The 20,932-nt window shown below is 35.6% G+C and overlaps 1 long non-coding RNA gene across 5 annotated transcripts; it reads left to right on the forward strand.

Annotated features, from left to right (window-relative positions):
• The first annotated feature begins 3,839 nt into the window (after nucleotides 1-3,839).
• LOC123529408 (uncharacterized) lies at nucleotides 3,840-19,901 on the forward strand. 5 transcript variants are annotated; one of them, XR_006682132.2, is made up of 9 exons: nucleotides 3,840-5,756; nucleotides 7,312-7,377; nucleotides 7,475-7,709; nucleotides 7,986-8,085; nucleotides 9,131-9,315; nucleotides 9,586-9,730; nucleotides 10,171-10,357; nucleotides 11,557-11,691; nucleotides 18,189-19,901. It is a non-coding gene; the product is annotated as an uncharacterized LOC123529408 (long non-coding RNA). The 5 variants fall into 5 exon arrangements; XR_006682129.2 differs by having other exon boundaries at nucleotides 7,475-8,085; XR_006682130.2 differs by having other exon boundaries at nucleotides 7,986-9,315.
• Nucleotides 19,902-20,932: the final 1,031 nt, after the last annotated feature.

The following is a 20,932-nucleotide window of genomic DNA, read 5'->3' on the forward strand; positions in this document are numbered from 1 at the left end:
TGATGCTCGAAGTTCTTTGATCTACCCACCCCTGCAGGGATATGGGATTCCTATGTCCAACTTATCCGACTCGTGATTTTTTTTTTGCCGGCGAACAAGTGCATTTTTCATTCTGTGTGTCCACGGACAAGCATACTTTTTCAGGTATAAAATGAGAAAACATAAAATACCATTTAGATTGTGTGTTGCTTCAAATGTATGGAGGTGATAAAGATAATGGGTTCTTTGACTAGGTCTCGCGCACACTGTAACTCGGTGACTATGATAAAATATCAGAGAAGATTTAGATACAAGAAGATTTATTTAACGTCGGATAAGTATAAACATATAACACTAGCTTAAAGCTATTTTCCGGCAAACACATGTAAATAAGCTCGACATAAGTAAATCAGCTGTAATAAAATGCAAATATGTTAAAGCACATCAAAGCAAATAAAGCATCTGGCTCTAAGTAGATAAGAAACAAATCACAAATTATCACATACATGTTACAGCGCATTAAAACAAAATAGCACATAGGTACTAGCAAGTAAAAGGAAAAAATAATTTATCACATACGGATTTAGCACATTTAAAGCAACATAAAAAAAGATTAGCTGACACTACACAGAAATAAGAAGAGTCACATTTTACAACTTGCATTAAAAAAAACATAAAAGAAGAAATCATATACATGCTAAAGGGAACATAAGAACTACTTAAAGTAGCTGAAGAAAAATATTTGCATCATCAGCACATAGCATTATGTAACTAAAACTAAAAACGGAAAACAAGGGTTACACACAGAGAACTAAAAGGACATTTAAAGACATCAGAAACGTAAACAACTTTAAAAAAGTATTATGACAAGTTTGTAAGTAGAATTCCAACTGTTGAGACAATAAGTCACTGTCAAAGGAAATATTTGAGCCAGTAGTCAGCCAAATTAAAATCAAAAGCACACAGAGATCGCAAAATGACTAAAACAAGTCGGAACGTTTTAAGAGTCTTTCTCTGAATTCATCTGGCTTTGCACCATTGCGTGGGCAGTGTTTCAGGCATGACCTCAAAAGATCCCGAACACTGCTTACGCGATTTCAGACTTTTATAAACGTTAAAAGGCAAATATTTCAACAACTTATTTTTTACCACAGTTACTGTGATATGCTTTTCTTTTCATTGTCCTAAATAAAGAACTCGATCTCCAGTCTATATGCGCTTTCATGAAGGTATGATATTACAAATCATAGCAAGGGAAATTTGACTATGGACAAGTGGATTTTTAAGTTCCGTGGACAAGTGAAAAATGTAAGGATACCCACACCCCTGTCCCGTCAGTCCATCCATCACTCCCCCACCCCACCACACCACACCACACACACACTTTTCTTCCCTATTTACCGTCTGAAAAATATCATATTTAATAATTGATCATAAGAGAGAGAGAGCGGGGGGGGGGGGGGGGGGGGGGGGGGGAGAGAGGGTTGGGGACTACAGAACTTCGAACATCGGTGGTATTAAATAATTTCTTATATAAATATAATAATTTTGACTTTTATACTGAGTAATTTTTGAGGATTTATCCAGATTTTTCCAAACATTGCTATTTGCATAATATTAAAATTATGAAAAAATATTTGACTGTAGTGGGCATACATATAACATCTTGTAAAATTAATGACAAATTAATTAATGAAGATTTTTATCCTTACATTTTTCACTTGTCCACGGAACTTAAACCGACAATACCGCTTATAAAGTAATGTTTACAATAATCACAACATGTACATGTCAACTCATTCGTTTTTATAGAATACTAGTCAAATAGGTGTTTGTCCGTCACACAATTTCGTGTCACACAATTTCGTGTAAGTTAGGTTTTTATCCATTCCTCATGTAAACTGAGTTCGGTTTTTATCCTCTCAAAGTTAGGTTTTTATCCTTTTTCTCGCTATCAGTACATTTGAACATGTATTGTGTCAACATGTAGAGGGTTAACAACATAGTGTAAACGGGCCTATAAAGCAGTATATTTTTGCTTTCAAACAACAAAACACTCGAGGCATCAAAAGCATAGAAGTATTTTTAAAGATTTTTTGTAAAAGTTTTCATTGAAAAAGTTGCCTTGTTCGTCGTTTTTCCACCTGAAAACACAAGGGTTGATATATTTAACATGATGCATTTTGAAATAAATATACACTTGATCAATGGAGAGGGATATAACAACAGGAACATTCCTTTATACATTGTAATTACACAGAAAACTAAGTTGTATCGGCTTTACATCCGCCATGTTGGCACTGAGTTAGGGCCGCTGAATAGAGTTAAGATTATCCGGGTACATGGCGTGGTAAAACTGAATGTATATAAAGTAACCTGCATTCTTTCATATGCCCTACTGACAAATAAGCGCTAACGGTACTCTTATAAAAACACGTTAATCTTAATTTCTATAGAACGCGTGGGACAGTTTTCAATAATTACAGTTTTTATGTCACGTGGTGTAAGTCGGATAGACAACTCGTGCCGTTGTCTACGGGATATATACAACTCGCTTTTCTCATTGTATATATCCCGTAGACAACGGCACTCGTTGTCTATCCTATACTGACCTCGTACAAAACATATTGACACAATCTTACACAATTCACTCACCCTTTGTGAATCAATCAACACGTTATTCCCGGGGCACTGTTTATGCTCAGTTCACCTAGCACGTGATTTTCATGACTACATATTGTTGTTATTGTAAGCGTTAGCGTGGGAACTTTTCAGTTTTCAAAGGGGCACGTCAAAAGTGGTATGTATTTTTGTTTTTCTTTGATTTCTTTTCTATTTTCTTTCTATATCTGTCGCTCTTTCTTTTCTCATTTCTTTAGTTAAACTTGTAAATGATTCATTTTGTGTTTATTATCCATTTTACCTGCGATTATCATTCAGATTGCTGTGGACGTAAGAAACTGTTTCTAGGGAAATAGAGCTATAATTATAATAATGCCTCTGTTTTCTTTGGACTAATAATAATAAATAATACCAAAGAATATTCAGAACTTTTATGTAATTTACTGGGAGTGAAAAGTCGGTGTGTTCTGAAGATTTTTTATACACACAATCATTTCGTATAGGGACCGACGCCATGATTATATGGCCAGATGGAATTATCGCCTGTACATGTTGCTATTGCATGAAATGAACGGTTGCTATGGAAACAGTCTGACGATACATCTTTGGCATGTACAACAGCTAATATTGCAGATTTGGAAGGTATTTCAAACCATGACTTGTTAATTGTGTCTCAATGGGCTCATCAGTGGCTTGTAGATTTTAATCCAAATAAAACAGAGGCAATTCTTTTTTTCAAACGTAATGCCACACAATGTTAATCTTACTTTTGATAATGTTCCAGTTAAATTTGTTAGTGATCACAAACATCTTGGTAGGTATTTCAGTGACTTTTTAAGATAAAGACTTTTCATTTCAAAAATGATGCAGATGTGTTCATTAACACTATATCTTTCATAATAATACAGTATTTTACCATATATATTGTTTTACAAAAAACTACAGCACTTTCAACTTTTGCCTCCCATATTTTGTAGGTCACTATTTTTCATAAAAAATTGTGTAACTAATTAATTTCAGCGACAAATATTTTAATTCTTGTATTTTTCCTCTAATTATGTGTTTAGGTATTGGGCATGATATGATTTATCATTCCAAGAGTTAGCAGTTTCTCAGAAATTTTCATATAGATGAAGAAGGAATTATTGGAAGTGGTCACATTTTTCTAATTTTTAACTTATTTTGGACAAAAAGAATTTCTGCAAAGTTGTATCACCAAATTCAGAATATTATTAAGATTAATAAACAAAGTGTTTTGGATGAATTTATTGATTCCTGACTAAGCTAAAGACACTTTCCACTTTAAAAAGCTTTGTTGACAATAGGGGTCAAGGTCATTGAAATACCTAATCTTGGTGTGACTTTAAGTAGCAATGGTTAATGGCATGAACACATTGAAAATATATTACTGTCCGCTTCCAAAACTTTAGGCATTATGCGCAAACTGAAATTTTCATTTCGCAGGAAAGCTTTGAATCAGATTTATATATCGTTTCTCCGACCATTGTTAGAATATGCAGCTGTCGTATGGGATAATTGTACAAATTTTGAAAAAGATAATCTTGAAAAACCACGAAACGAAGCTGCAAGAATTGTAACTGGTACAACGCGTTCAGTATCGTTAGAAAATCTCTATAAGGAAATAGGATGGATATCTCTGTCCGAAAGACGGATATATCAAAAATTAATAATAATGTATAAAATAAAACATAATATGGTCCCAGAATACTTAAGTAATTTATTTCCTAATGTAGTCGGTGACAATAACAAATAATGAAGATTATGTAATCTTAAGAAGACGTACCGAAATATTTTCTAGTTCATTTATTCCATCTTCTATCTCATTGTGGAATGAATTACCCATTGAAACAAAACAACTAGAAGGCCTATCAGCTTTCAAAAAGTTATTATTGACCACACGGTTTAAAGCGCCAGAAGTACCGGAGATATATTCCTTTGGAGAACGAAAGTATTCAATTTTTCACTCTCGACTAAGAAAAAATGCAGCAACTTGTGTTTTGATCTTTTTAATAATCATTTAGCTACCGATTTTAGTTGTAGTTGTGGATATCATATTGAAGATTGTGAGCACTATCTTTTTCAGTGTCCTGACTTTGTAAATCAAAGAATAGTTATGTTCCAGTCAACCAAGGACTGTCACCCTTTAAGTACAGATACATTACTTTTTGGAAACCCTTCTTTATCAGTAAACGATAATATTAATATTTTCAGAAGTGTTCAAAAATTTATTAAAGATACAAAGCGATTTGAGAATTAAATACTACAGTGACTTTTTGTGTCCAAATTCATCTAGATTTAGTTTTGCAACAACAAGACCAACAATAAAACTCTACAAAGCAAAAACTAAAATATTAGTATCAAGCGAAATATAAACATTATGTTGTACGTGATCTAACTAGATTTCCTATTACTATTTCTCTATTCTTTTAACTTCAATTATATAAAATTTTGCATAGCTTTATGAATACACATTTTGAAGCCGAATCTCATGTAAGTGAAATTTGTTAAGGGGAGGGTATGTAATAATGTTGATAGAACTTATTACCCAACCCTTTTGCATATAATATTGTTAAGTTTTGTACTTGAGATGTAGATATTATGTATATTATATGCAATAAAATATGTTTAAACTATGGAAACAGTCAAATTAGTATTGTGCAAGGTTTTTTTTTAAATGGGAACATGTTTAAGTCTCATTTAGTTGACCGTGACAACAACCTGGCATCCATGAAAAATTGTTCTTAGGGCTTACAGGTCAGCCATCAAAATTCAATATGCCAAGCCACGTTAGGCAAGTAACCCAAAATTAATTCATTTTAAGATCAACTACTAGTATTAATGTTACACTTATCCTTGAAATGAAAATGGCTAGGCCCGAAAGTCTTTGTTTGAAGTTTTAAAGTTCTATACAGATTCTGAGTTTCTATTAATTGTCAAAGTATCATAAGTGGTGTTGTCACGAAAACAAACGTTTTAAAATTACTTTGTTAGCTTTAATGGCAAGTGAAACATTTAACGTTTAACAGAATTATGTTTTTATTTTTTTGCAGTTTTCCAGGTTGCCATGATGACATAGATGGCAGTCCATACATACACAACATTGACGGAGGTCAGATTTGGAGCATATACGACATGTATGTTTTCTTTTTCCTTTTTGTATGAAATGTCTTTAGGAAACACAACGATAAATGTTGACTTGTTTCTGTTAGGCTCGTCTGATTGATTTTTTGAAGAAAAAAAACAAACAGCAAAACTACGAGGTATTCTCGTCACTTGATCGTCGGCGTCGGTTAGAAGTTTTGTTTAGGTCCACCTTTTTTAAAAAACTATAAGAGCTACAACTTTGCACACCTTTTTATAATCATTATGTGACTTTGTAGGCCAAGAACCATAACTCTGATTTGCATTTTATCAGAATTATGGCCCTTTTTGTACTTATAAAATTTGAGTTTCTTGGTTTAATTTTTTGTCTTTTCTCAGAAACAATATAGCTAACTTTGTTGAATAAGTTTTTCGCCTAAAAATTCGGTTAAGTTTTACATGCAACTAACAGTATTTCAGTAACAAACTACATGTACTGGATTGAAACTTCACATAATGCTAGAGTTCTATGAATCTTGGTTGTATTGAACCAGCTTTTGAAACTGCACGCAGGACATCCATCTCATCAAAATTACTTCCATAACAAAGTTAAAGAACTCTTGGTTGATATTAATTGAAATTCTGTCCCTTATTTCCCTTTAGTTTTGCATGCTAGGTGTTGCCGTAATAAAATTTTTAATTTTACTAAATTATAATGAAGTGACTCTGTTATTTAAGTCTTGCCAAGTTACAGCTCTTGATCGACTTTAGTTGTCGAAGAGTCGAGCGTGCTGTCTTATAGACATCTCTTGTATATATTCAATTTGATCACCATGGAAACGTAAAATCTTCATCTGCTAGACGTATAACCGACGTTCAGTAGCTTGGCTGTAATATTGATCACTGATTTTGAGCCATTTGTCTCATACAAGTGATGTGTGATGTTGTCATGGAAATAGTTCCATTGGCAAGTAGGGCATTTACGTTTAACAAAATCATGTTTTCTTTTTTATGCAATTTAAGTTGTGTTTTAGTGGCAAAGATCTAGAACATACAAAAAGATCATAGACGAATGTGTCGTCAGATCTGGAGCGTGTATGATGTGTATGTTTCCATATTTTCTTTGTCTGGAATTTCTAAGGCACCACTACAATTGATATTTGTTTCTGTTCTCACACATGCCTTCCTGTGTTCTTAAACACTTACCAGGGTTAACATGGAAAGATACAAATACATCTATAAAATAAATGAATGAACGACATTCAGATTTGCAAAATGATACAGCAAATTTTTGGACAAAAGGTGTGTATATCTATTTGAGCCGCGGATGCGCAGGCTGGTTTGTATCCATGCGGTCGCAATCGCACTATGTTGGGTTTCTCATGGCGCGGCTCATTTTTCCAATCTTGAGGCAAGAGTATAGTGTTTGTTTCTGTTTGGTTTTTTTGGACATGCCTTTCTGTATCAAAACACTTAACAGAGTTACCATGGAAACATACCTCTACATCCGGGCAATGATATAAAAGGATGAGCGACGGTCAAGTGTACAAAGTTATAGAGCAGATTTTGGATCATATGGGGTGTGTATGTTTACTTTTTCTTTGACAGAAGAAGATGACAGACTTCCAAGATGACCGATCTACAAAGTTATACAGCAGATTTGGAGCATATAGGGTATGTATTTTTCGTTTACCTTTCTTGTATAAACACTAAGACATGTTTTTCTGCTTTAAGACATGTCACTCTATACCTAGCAACTTAATCTCAACAGGGTTACCATGGAAACGTATCTCTACATCTAGGGAATGGTATAAATGGATGACTGGCGTTCAGATGGTTACCATGGAAACGTATTTTTACATCTAGGCAATGGTATAAATGGATGACCGGCGTTCAGATGTACAAAGGTCTAGAGCAGATCACCCTGGAAATGTACCTCTACATCTAGGCAACGATATAAACGGATGAGCGATGGTCAAATGTACCAAGATTTTGGATCATACAGGGTGTGTATGTTTACCTTTTCTTTCTTATGGCAACACATTGATATATTTGTTTCTGTTTTTACACATATCTTTCTGTATCTACATACTCAACAGGGTTACCATGGAAACGTACCTCTACATCTAGGCAACGATATAAACGGATGAGCGACGGTCAAATGTACCAAGATTCTGGATCATATAGGGTGTGTATGTTTACCTTTTCTTTCTTATGGCAACACCTTGATATATTTGTTTCTGTTTTTTACACATATCTTTCTGTATCTACATACTCAACAGGGTTACCATGGAAATGTACCTCTACATCTAGGCAACGGTATAAACGGACGAGCGACGGTCAAATGTACAAAGTTATAGAGCAGATTTTGGATCATATAGGGTGTGTATGTTTACTTTTTCTTTCTGGTGGCAACCCTTTGATATATATTTTTTTGCTTTTACGCACAGTTTTCTTTATCGATACGCTCAACAGGGTTACCATGGAAATCAGTATCTACATCTAGGCAATGGCATTTATAAATGGATGACAGACTTCCAAGTCTACAAACAGCAGTGAGAGAAATCTTGCAACCGATCACGTGATAAACGCTTAGCTTTCAACAGGCTAAGCCTTGCTAAGACCTGTTTATGAATTCAGGCAAACTTGAATTTAAACAAAATCTGGATTATAGGTGCGCTTATTGAGAAATATAAGTTGTATGTTTTTTCGTAATACTTTGTGTTCAGTGTTTGCTGTTTTTGTTAGGGATTTGTTTACAGTGAGTGGCTATGTGATGGTGTTTGTGGTGGTGGTGGTTGTTGTGTTGGGTGTTTTTAGTGGTGTCACGATGACGGTGTTTGTGGCGGTGTTTGTGGTCTTGTGGCGGTTGTGGTGGTGTTTATGGCGGTGTTTTAGTTTGTGATGGTGTTTGGGGTGTCTTCGATGTAGTCTTTCGGTTGTATACCTTATGGTTTGTGTTGTTTTGTCAAAAAGGTCTTTTTGTTGGTGCAAATTGTTTGTCGCATTGGGTTCTTTGCCTTTCCTTCCGTTTCAATGTGTTGTTTTTTCTTTCTGCCACAAGCAATAAATTACTTCTAGATTATTAGAATATGTTAAAATATTGCGATGTGTTTTAATATTTTTTAATATTTTTTTCTGTCCAATCAATTTTAGATAGCTGGAAAGACATACCATGAAATATGCAGACAACAGCAGACGACACCTGGGTAATCGCGCGCCATGTTCCATTCTATTTCTGCTCTTTATTCTTTTTGTTTTGTATTCTTTCGTTGTTTTTTTCTACTAGAATGACGGGGTACATGGAGAATAAAGACGCAGACGGATATGGAGATGCAGACCAAACCAAATGTGCGTTTCTCTTTATCATGAACAGGTATGTATATTGCTAATAATATTATCCTATTTTGTATGCATTTCCCTGCAGATTGTTCCAAAATAGTGGCTGATGTTGACTACAAACAGGTGTGAAGATATCATGTTGGTTAATTGGGTGATGCAGCAATGGCGGCTGTTGTTGACTATACAAGCACGTGCAAGGATGTCATGCTGTAGATTTCACAACGGTTTAGTGAACGGTGCAGCTAGGTCCTTTGTCTCGGGCGCAATGAGGTATGTGTTTTGTCTGTACAATTAGTTTATTTCCTTGGCTAGCGTTATATTAGCCGTGCAGCTTTCAACCAAGTCATGCGCATTCATTTTTATTTTAATAAAGTTTCTACAAATTTGGTATTTTCTGGTAATATAGGCCTACGTTGTTTTAATTCTTGTTTTATCTTAAAGCCATTATTGTTAATTGTTAAGTAATGACTGCCAGTATTCAGTCAGCAGTGCATAACTTTAAAACTTTAGAAAGCAAAGGTCGATTATTCTCCCGCGTAGGAATGGGCATACAGTTTCTGGCTTTGGTGAAAGTAAACCTTAAAGTATCCGGGACGAGAAACTTAGAACTATTCGATGAGAAATTCAAACCATTCGACGAGGAACCCGAACTATCCAACGAGAAGCAGTTTCTTGGACCATACACGTAAGGACTTGCTTACAATTTATGACGCACTTTGGATACAAGGCGATAATTCAGTTTAGATACACTAAACATATACAAAAAAAAGTCAAATGTTTTCATGATCGGTGTAATTTTCGTCAAGAAAAAGTAAACTTTATTGGGCCCATTGCAGTGGTGTAATGTAAATATGACAGGTGTTTGCTACCATATCAGCCTGAGGCGTGGTTCGAATCCGCGGTCACTCCGTGTGTGAGTTTGAGACCCGTTTTTTTCTCAAATAGTAAGATTTTAATACGAACTTTTATTTTCTGTCAGTAAAATGTAAAAAGGAATAAAAGTGGCTTTCATTTTTAAAGAAAGTTGAAACAACTTAAGTTTTTTTATACGGTGATTTTAGTGTAAGTAAGTACTGGTGAGAAACCCAGTAAAAACAATGTGACTATTTATGATTATATTAACAGGAGGAAAATTTAAGTTGATGGAACAACAGTTGCGGTAGGGCTGTCTTGCCGGTACCATAAAGATGCAGATAACCAGAGGTGCACTGGTTCCCTATCGAGACGCGCTGATACCCTATCGATGCCGGTCATCAGAGGTGCGCTGGTTCCCTTTATGTCAGCATTATAGTAATCAACTATTTTCAACAAGGTAAGCTACAAAATTACTTAAGAGTTGCCATTTACACGGTGCGATTTCGAGCAAGAATTCAAATTACGCTTAAGGTTTCTGACATAGCTGTATGCTTGTTGGAGAGCTAAATTGTACTAGTTAAGGAACTGAATTCGATTGTCGAAATATTACTATTACGCCAGAACATTCACGGTCCACTCAAGTCCTACAATTCTAATGAAACTTGGTAAACATGATCAGCTTGAAGCAGACATGTGCGTCTTTTCTAGAGTTTGGTGTCCTATGTTGTTAGAGTTTTGCTACTTTTTTTAATTTTCGAACATTTTAAGGGGCCATGTGTCATACAATGTTGACATCATTCTCGTCTTCTTTCGACAATTACTAACAATTGTAATTTTACCCTTACATATTGACATAGTTTGGTTTGTTTTGGTTTTAAAGGCATTGATTCAGGTGGTCTTGATAAATCTTGCATTTGTAATTATACATCTTCCCTCCTTGTCTAGAGATAAAGCGCACTTTACTGCATTAAGCATGGTTTGGCGCCAATACTAGTATATGACCGAAACATTGCGAAATTTTACTTATTTCATGTTACACTTTACTCGGACTTTATCACAGACTCTCTGTTTAAAACCTCAAACTTTATTTTAAAACCAAAATATTTAATCAATGAAGAATTCAAATGAAACTTTAAAAGTGTTTTAGTTTTTGCATCCTCTAGGACATGTGAGGTTAAAACTGAATTTGATTTCTAAATTACTGCGAATCACTACATGATCATTTAAAAACGCCTCGTTTAACTCGTGTGGAAAATGACAGTAATTGGAACTTGTCAGTTAGAATTCTTAATCTGTTACTACTAGTAAGCTATTCCAAAGTAAGCATTTCAATGTTATAACCATTAAATTCACTCATTATTGCTCAAGTTGTTAAATTTAAATATTGACCACTAACCGTCAGCAAAACCTTGAAGTGAAAGAATTCAACGACCTCGAGAGAGGCTCGAACCACAACAGGGATGTATAAATGATTCGAAGTCAACGACCGTAACAACACATATTTTATAGTAAAGAGTTGTCTGGAGAATTATTGTAAGAAGAGCTGTCTGATAACCAGTTGCCAATCATTAAACGGTACCTAGCATATTTCATTGAATTCCATGGATTTCGCTGGATATTGTAGCATCAGGTCTGTAACTTTTGAATTTATTTCAGGTTTAAAAAGGCAAGAAGACAGTGTTTGAAATCATTTAAAGACATAGAAAAAGAATCGATTGCAGAAAACCAAAATAGCTTTATGCCGTCCTGTGTTCTGATGTTTCCGACAGCCGACAGACCAATGCATGCCGGGTAATACCTTTCAAACTTTATGTTTGATATTGACTCTATCTGTCTAGCAATTTATGATTAATTTTGTGCCATTTGTTCTGCTATATAGTTTGTTTCAAGCACGACTATATGGATTATGTAGAAAGCTATCCTACTCACCATTGCGTCGTCGTCCACATCTGCGACCATTCTAGATTCTTGCCTAAAGATTTTATGCGCTTTCACTTTATCTATGTTGTTACTCAAACTTAAAATACTTGTCCCTCGTCATCATCCACATCATATGGCATCAGGTCCTGGCACCAATCTGTCAAAATACTTTCCACTTTATACTTAATTTTTTATGCCCCAGATGTCGAAGGCCCCGAAGGCATATAGAGTCTGAGCTGTCCGTCTGTCATTCTATCCATCTCTCACACTTACTTGTGTGTTCAACTCTTTCTACAGTTTCCTTCAAATTCAATTGAAACTTTTTGGTCTTAACAATATGACAAGTGCGTCTGTCTGTACTTTGTGTACCAATTCAAATGAAGCCCGGCATACATCATCAACATGTTTTTTTTAGTTATGCTCCTTTTTAGCTCATCTGATTTTTTGAAAAAAAATGATGAGTTATTGTCATCACTTGAGCGGTTGTCGGCGTCGGCGTCGGCGTCGGCGTCGGCGTTGCCTGGTTAAGTTTTATGTTTAGGTCAGCTTTTCTCCTAAACTATCAAAGCTATTGCTTTGAAACTTGGAATACTTGTTCACCATCATAAGCTGACCCTGTATAGCAAGAAACATAACTCCATCTTGCTTTTTGCAAGATTTATGGCCCCTTTTGTACTTAGAAAATATCAGATTTCTTGGTTAAGTTTTATGTTTAGGTCAACTTTTCTCCTAAACTATCAAAGCTATTGCTTTGAAACTTGGAATACTTGTTCACCATCATAAGCAGACCCTGTACATCAAGAAACATAACTCCATCTTACTTTTTGCAAGAATTATTGCCCCTTTTGGACTTAGAAAATCAGTTTTCTTGGTTAAGTTTTATGTTTAGGTCAGCTTTTATCCTAAACTATCAAAGCTATTCCTTTAAAACTTGCAACACTTGTTCACCATCATAAGCTGACCCTGTACAGCAAGAAACATAACTCCATCCTGCTTTTTGCAAGATTTATGGCCCCTTTTGGACTTAGAAAATATCAGATTTCTTGGTTAAGTTTTATGTTTAGGTCAACTTTTTCTCTTAAACTATCGAAGCTATTGCTTTAAAACTTGCAACTCTTGTTCACCATCATAAGCTGACCCTGTACAGCAAGCAACATAACTCCATCCTGCTTTTTGCAATAATTATTGCCCTTTTTGGACTTAGAAAAATCATTTTCTTGGTTGAATATTATGTTTAAGTCAACTTTTCTCATAAACTATCAAAGCTATTGCTTTAAAACTTGCAACAGTTTTTCACCATCATAAGTGGACACTGTACATCAAGAAACATAACTCTATCCTGCTTTTTGCAAGAGTGATGGCCCTTTTTAGACTTAGAAAATCATGGATAGGACAATATTTCTATTATACAAAAAAAATCAGATGAGCGTCAGCACCCGCAAGGCGGTGCTCTTGTTTTGATTTAACAATGATGCAGCTACATACATACTTTGTGCATTCAACCCCTCCTACACTTCCCATCCAGTTCAAATAAAACTTGCTATACTTTATTAACATGAAGTGGACACATGTGTTTATTGTCCGGAACTTATTTGTGATTATTAGTTTTTGAGTCATGCCACGTTTTTAACTTTACAATATTACAACAACATTTGTAACTGTGTATTCCATAGTATTCAACACTTCCTACATATTCCATCCAACTTAAATGTAAAAGCCTGAAGTGCGCGTGCGCATAATTTATAGTTTGGACTTTTATGTCCGATTATTATTGTTGGCGTTGTCCGTCCGTCCGGAGTCATATCTAGAAAGTTGTTTGAAATATTTTAATAAACCTTTATATACATGTTTACCACTATAGGGAAATGCCGCACGTAAAGTTTCAGTCAGATTGTCCAAGTTACACCAGCGTTATGGCCCTTAGTAGTTTCTAGTATTAGCTATACTGGGTACTATAAATATGGCAATTTCTGCTTCATAACTTGTGACATATTTGACCTAGAACTATGACACTTAAACTATTTTAGATCACCATAATGTTGTAGTGCACGCACAATTCAGTATCTCTTCAGTAACTTCAGAGTTATTGCCCTTTAATTGTTTAAAAATCCTGATATTTGTACATAACAAACTAACCAATTGGTAGAATTTCATTAAACTTCTTTTATTTTTTCTATGAACATTTATTATCAGCATGTGAAGTTGTGTACCCACACCCAGTCATCCCCACCACCCTGGTCACACCCCTCCCCAGCCCCTCCCCCCCCCTCCCTCCCCACCTCCACATTTTTTCATTTTTTTCTATTTTTAAACGTTCCATGAATATTTATCAACATGCAATGTTGTACCCTTCACCCCACCATCCCGATCATGCACCCCCCCCCCCCAAAAAAAAATAAAATAAAATCTTCACTTTTTATTTTCCATTATTGTTTATTATCTACATGTGAAGTTTTGTACCCTCACCCGGTCACCCTCCCCCTCCTCCCCACTCCCGAAAAAAAAGTTCATTCTTTTGCCAGATATATTTCTTTGCCATTCTTCACCACATACCCATTCGGCGGGGGATACCAATTCATCGAATTTGCTTGTTTTGTTTAGTTATGCCCTTTTTTGATTTAACAATATTTGTGTTACAAATACATCTGTATATTAGTTAGAATAAAACTTGGTATATTCATCAACATGAAGTGGTTATGTGCAATAGGTCGGGATATTAATATATGTTTTTTTGTGTGAGATAAGTCCCTTTTTTTACTTTATAATCTTATTCTATCAAGCATTTTGAAGGGGCATGTACATCGGTCCTATTATTCATTGGATTTGATTTAGTTTCTCAGTATTATCAACAGCATGTAATATAAATCCCATAACTCTGTCACGGATCTTTTATGATCTATTTCCACTTTTAAGCCCGTTACGGCGTAAATCATGTGAGCTATTCCTATACCCTAGACATATTATTCATGATACTCAGCAAGCTGATATTTCAGTTCTTTCTCATCGCAACTGAATGAAACTATACAAATTCATTCCTCATATTAGCAACAAGTCAATGTTGTGTACACTTGTTCACTGTGATGATCTGACATGCAATGCACATGTTCCATAACTCTACTTTGCATTTTTACAAAAATATGCCCCTCCTCCGACTTAGCAATTTTAGTTAGTTTTTGTATTTAAGCTTGTATCCTTGTACCCACTAATGGAAATGGACTGAAACTTCACACCCTCGTCCGCTGTGATCTGCTGCAATGTGCTTACCGGCATGTCAGACTGCGCAGATCCGCAGGCTGGTCTGGATCCATGCTGGTCGCAAACGCACTATGTTGGTTTTCTCATGGCGCGGCTCAAATATTGGTACAAGAGTTATGGACCTTGTGTCATATGATGTGGGAGATGATGTGGAACAACTGCTTTTAGTTTGAATCAGATCCATGTAGTAATAACTGAGATTTAAATTGCATCAAAACTTTAACCTGAAATTCTAAGTAAATAGGTGGGGGGATAATTCATGAAATATTGAAGTGAAGTGTGAAACAAATCCATTAAGTAATTACAGAGAAAAAGAGAAAGTGCATCAAAACTTTAACAAAGGTACGGACGCCGACGGACGCCGACGCCGTGTCGAGTAGGACAGCTCTCCATACTTCGTACAGTCGAGCTAAAAAGTATAACTTTTTATTACAGACATTTAAAAATGTATATGCTTATAGTATTACTTTTATGAATTATTTTCCTTTTTGCTTAGAATTATACTTATTAAGTGTTTTGATACACTTTATCTTTCTTATTACTTAATATTTTTGACACAGACACAAGATATTGTCCGATATCTTCATCCAACATTGGAGTCTCCAGTGACAGCTCCAGCTTCCTCAGATATGCCCAGTTTTACTATCCAGCATCGAAGTAGTCGAGCACGCTGTCTCCTGTGACAGCTCTTGTTAGGTTGACTATACGAAGTATATGTAGAGCTATCCTACTCAACTGCGTCCGTTCCGCGTCCACACGTTGGTAAAATTTTGATGCATTTTCTATTTATCTCTGTAATTACTTGATAGATCTGCTTTAAACTTATAATAGTTATTCCTCATCAACACTCACATCATATATAATAAGGGCCATAACTCTAAAACCAAAATTTCAGAAATTATCCCCCTTTTTACTTAGAAAAAATCAAGTTTAAGTTTTGGTGCACTTTCATGCTATCCCAGTTATTTTATTTAAACTTTAAATATTTGTTCCACGTCGCCACTTTTATCATTGATACAATGTACATAACTCTGGTACCATTTTTTTATGAATTATGCCCCCTTTTTAATTTTGATGCATTTTCGCTATATCTCTATGTTGAAGCATTAGTCCCATTCAATTCTATGAAAATTGATTTGGAATACCCATGAACACTCTTGAATGATTAAGAGTGAAATAATAACTAGTAAAGAATAATTAAAAAATCTGGATACAGTGCTATTCCATGCGTAAGTAAAATTATAAATTGCCGTAATGATACTTAAATATTTCAAGTTATAGTTTCACTTAATAATAACAAAAATATCTTTTTATTTATGAAAACAAATTGAAGACAGGGAACATTTCTCTGTTTTATCAAGGATGCAAGGATTTACATCCTCATTCATGTAATAACCTTATTCGTTGCAGATATAATGTTTATACAACGGATTGTTTAATAAAACATAACTTAGACTTGGAAAGGGGTTAATTTCATATTCAAGAAGAGTTGTTCAGAGTCTCTTTTAAAAAAATAAAACAAACATTGATTTGAAAAAGAAACTTGCAAGCCTTTCTTTCTCTATAATCAAGTATATTTTTTGTTAACAATTCAATGTGGAAAGACACAAGTGTAATATTCTTTTTATCACATGTAAGTTTTTCCTGTTGAAACAACAAAATTTCTTCTTTCTTTACCTATTATAGACCAAGTAATTTCGCCCAACCGCACCTATAAATAACGTCAAAACTTTACCACACTATTTGTATATTATGAAATGGCTTTATTTCACACCCACGACGCCAAACATGTGATTATAATTTTTATATCTATTTATGTCCCCCATACCCCTCTGGGGGAGACATATTGTTTTTGCCCTGCCCGTCCGTCCGTACATCACACTTTCTTTTCCTAGCCATAACTGGAGAACCATTTGACCTAGAACCTTCAAACTTCATAGGTTGGTAGGGCTTATGGAGGAGACGACCCCTATTGATTTTGGGGTCACTCCATTGAAGGTCAAGGTCACAGGGGCCTGAACATTGAAAACCATTTCCGATCAATAACTTGAGAACGACTTGACCCAGAATGTTGAAACTTCATAGAGTGATTGGCAATGCACAATAGATGACCTCTATTGATTTTGGGGTCACTCTGTTGAAGGTCAAGGTCACAGGGGCCTGAATATTGTAAACCATTTCCGGTCAGTATCTTGAGAACCACTTCACCCAGAATGTTGAAACTTAATAAGATGATTGGTCATGCAGAGTAAATGACCTCTATCAATTTTGAGGTCATTCTGTTAAAGGTCAAGGTCACAGGGGCCAGAACATCGAAAACCGTTTCCGATCAATTGCTTGAGAACCTCTCGACCCAGAATGTTGAAACTTCATAGGATGATTGTTCCTGCAGAGTAAATGATCCCTATTTGTTTTTAGGTCACTCTGTTAAAGGTCAAGGTCACAGGGGCCTGAACAATGATAACCGTTTCCGATCAATAACTTGAGAACCTCTTGACCCAGAATGTTGAAACTTTATAGGATGATTGAACACGCAGAGTAGATGACCCCTATCGATTTTGGGGTCACTCTGTTAAAGGTCAAGATCACAGGAGCCTGAACATGGAAAACAATTTCCGACCAATAACTTGAGAACCACTTGACCCAGAATGTTGAAACTTCATAGGATGATTGAACATGCAGAGTAGATGACCCCTATTGATGTTTGGGTCAGTCTATTAAAGGTCAAGGTCACAGGGGCCTGGCCATGTAAAATCATTTCCGGAAAATAACTTGAGAACCACTTGACCTAGAATGTTGAAACTTAATAGGATGATTGGACATGCAGAGTAGATGACCCCTATTAATTTTGGGGTCACTTGATCAAAGATCACAGGAGCCTGAACAGTGACTTGAGCACCACTATGCCAAGAGTGTTAAAACTTAGCGGGATGACTGGACATGCCAAGTAGATGATCCCTATTGCTGCCAACCATCAGTGTCTCTTTGACTTTCACTCCTGACCCCTATTGACTTTTTGCCTATAGGACTTTGCATTGGGGGAGACATGCGCTTTTTTTACAAAAGCAATTTCTAGTTATAATTAGTATCATAATTTCGTCTACATTTGTTAGAAGGTCGGCAAAGACGCATGCAGTTATTACATACATGCAGGGCTATTGAAAAGTACGTACATAGCTATCGAAAAGTACGTACAGCGCTATTGAAACGTACGTACATGGCTATTGCAACAGCGCTATCGAAACGTACGTACAGGGCTATTGAAACGTACGTACAGAGCTATTGAAACGTACGTACAGCGCTATTGAAACATTTAAACTATTGTTTATTTTTGCCAAATTATTTCTTGTTGTTAATACGCTGCCTTTGTCAAATACTTTCATTGTCAATTGTTATTCCCTTGCGAAGGAAGAAGAGATATATTATTTGTATTGATTATTATTAAAAGGAAAAAAACTGGAAGATTTAGTTTAATCTGATTTGACCTTACATCTTAAAGTATTTCGTGTCTTAATTACTCATCCTCATTTTCGGTATCTGCAGAAAGAAGAACCTACAACAGACCTGGCACCAGCATAGAAGCATGGCACCACCGCAGTCGCCCTGACACATATTAGACACATATTAGACTTTTATATATATGATTATATCCCCACTTACAAAGTATATGGGGCTATATAGGAGTCACGCATGTCTACCGGTCCGTTCGTCCTTCCATCCATCGTGTGCACTGGGTACTCCTCGGAGGTTAAAGGTCAAATAGCTTGGAAGATATTTAGCTCGACTGTTCGAAGAATAAGGAGGGTTATTGTACTTGCCCAGGCGTTTGCGTCACTGTCGCAAATTTTATCTTCTTTACTACTGCTTCTATTAATATCAAACTTCACATAAGTTCTCTAAGTGTTCAACTGACAAAGTATGCATTGTAGATGATGAAGTGAAATCAGTGAGCTTTATTCGATATCTAGGTGCATTCCTGGATGAAAACTTGAATCTAAAAGAGCATGTAAAACGAAAGTGTAGAACAGCAATGCTCAACTACTTCAGAATAAAATGTATCCGGAAATATCTTACCAAGGAGGCTACCGAAACCCTTGTCCTGTCATTAGTGATATCCCATTTAGATTATTGTAATGTCATTCTGTATGGTATTGCTCAAAGCGAAGTAAACAAAATGCAACGAATTCAGAACATGTGTGCAAAACTTGTCCTAAATCGAAGAAAATATGACAGTTCCAAGCAAGCGCTGTATGACCTTCACTGGCTACCAATCAAAGCCAGAATCACATTCAAAATGCTCACCTACATGTATAATTGTTCAGTTGGAACCTCTCCAGAATATCTTTCTGAACTTCTCATAAAACAAACACAGACAAGAAACTTGCGTTTTTCAAACTCCGTTACTGGGTGTTTCGTTGTTCCTTTCAACAAGCGCAAAACGTCCAGCGACAGAAGTTTTGGTACTGTTGGACCTAAACTCTGGAATGAATTTCCTCTCGAAATAAGGAACTCAGACACAATAGATGTTTTCAAAAAAGAAGTTGAAAACTCATTATTTTGGAAATTACTTTGCACTCTTTTAGAGACTGTGACTGTAATTTTTAAGAAATTGAAGTAACGTGAACTGGATGATTTTATTGTGTAAATACATTCGAATATGAACTATATTATAACAAATACAAAATACAATTGTTTGTAATAACGTCTGGACATGTCGCAATAACCCACTTATTCTTACTTAATAACAAACAGCTATCTTACTGTATCTTAATATATATTCTAATATTTTATTAATCTTATCTGATGTCTGATCTTTTTTTTTTAATGCTTACTAAATAGTTTATTCACAATGGTATTTATGCTAATTTATGTTATATGTCATTAAATATCTTAATTTTTGTCGTATTTTTATGTATTTGTAAAACGCCATTGAATATGTTTTGCGTAAAAATAGGCGTTTAATCAAATAAAACAGTTTCAGTTTCAGTTTTTCATAAGGGTTGGCCTTGGTAAGGGGCGGACAACTATTAGTTTAGTGTCAGGCATCCTAAAGGTCACTGGGGTCAAATTGAAACGGTATTGATTAAAGTTTTATGACAAACTTCTCAATTTGATTTATAACTTATAATGTTTCTTAGCAGTGGTATCCCTCATACCGCACACTTTTAAGCCCTACCCATAGCTCCTCTACCCCATCCCCACGCAGCCCTACACCTCCCCAAAAGTAATTTCCTTACACAAACGTATCTCATATTTTTCGTAGATTCCCTCATTTTCCCACCCCCTACCCCCGTCATCAACTACCTTCACACGCCCGATTTCACCACCTCTCGCCCTCAACAAAAATATTTATTTTCCATTTTCCTTACACTTAAGTACAGGGTATCTTGTATCTCATTTTCATACGATGTTCAAGTATCCCTTATTCCCTCACTTCTACCCTCACCCCAACCCACTTCTATTTTTTTTTCCAATATTTTTAGCTCGACTATTCGAAGAACAAGTAGAGCTGTCCTACTCAACACAGCGTCAGCGTCACACCTTGGTTAAGTTTTTCGTACCAGTCTACATTTTGACAAAAGCTTTTGACATATGGCTTTGAAACTTTCAAAACTTGTGTACCATCAGCATGTCCAGTTTTAGGCAAGAGTACATAACTCCATCAAGCATTTTGTCTGAATTGTGGCCCCTTTTAACTTACAAATCATGGTTAAGTTTTTCGTACCAGTCAGTTTTTAGCTCAGAGTTTTTCTGATCACTCGATGTCCGGCGTCTGTCTGTCTGTCGTCTGTCTGTCCGTCAACATTTAGCTTGTGTATGCGATAGTAGCTGTATTTTTCAACTGATCTTCATGAAA

The sequence above is a fragment of the Mercenaria mercenaria genome, chromosome 13 (assembly GCF_021730395.1).
Source record: "Mercenaria mercenaria strain notata chromosome 13, MADL_Memer_1, whole genome shotgun sequence".
Lineage (NCBI taxonomy): Eukaryota > Metazoa > Mollusca > Bivalvia > Venerida > Veneridae > Mercenaria > Mercenaria mercenaria.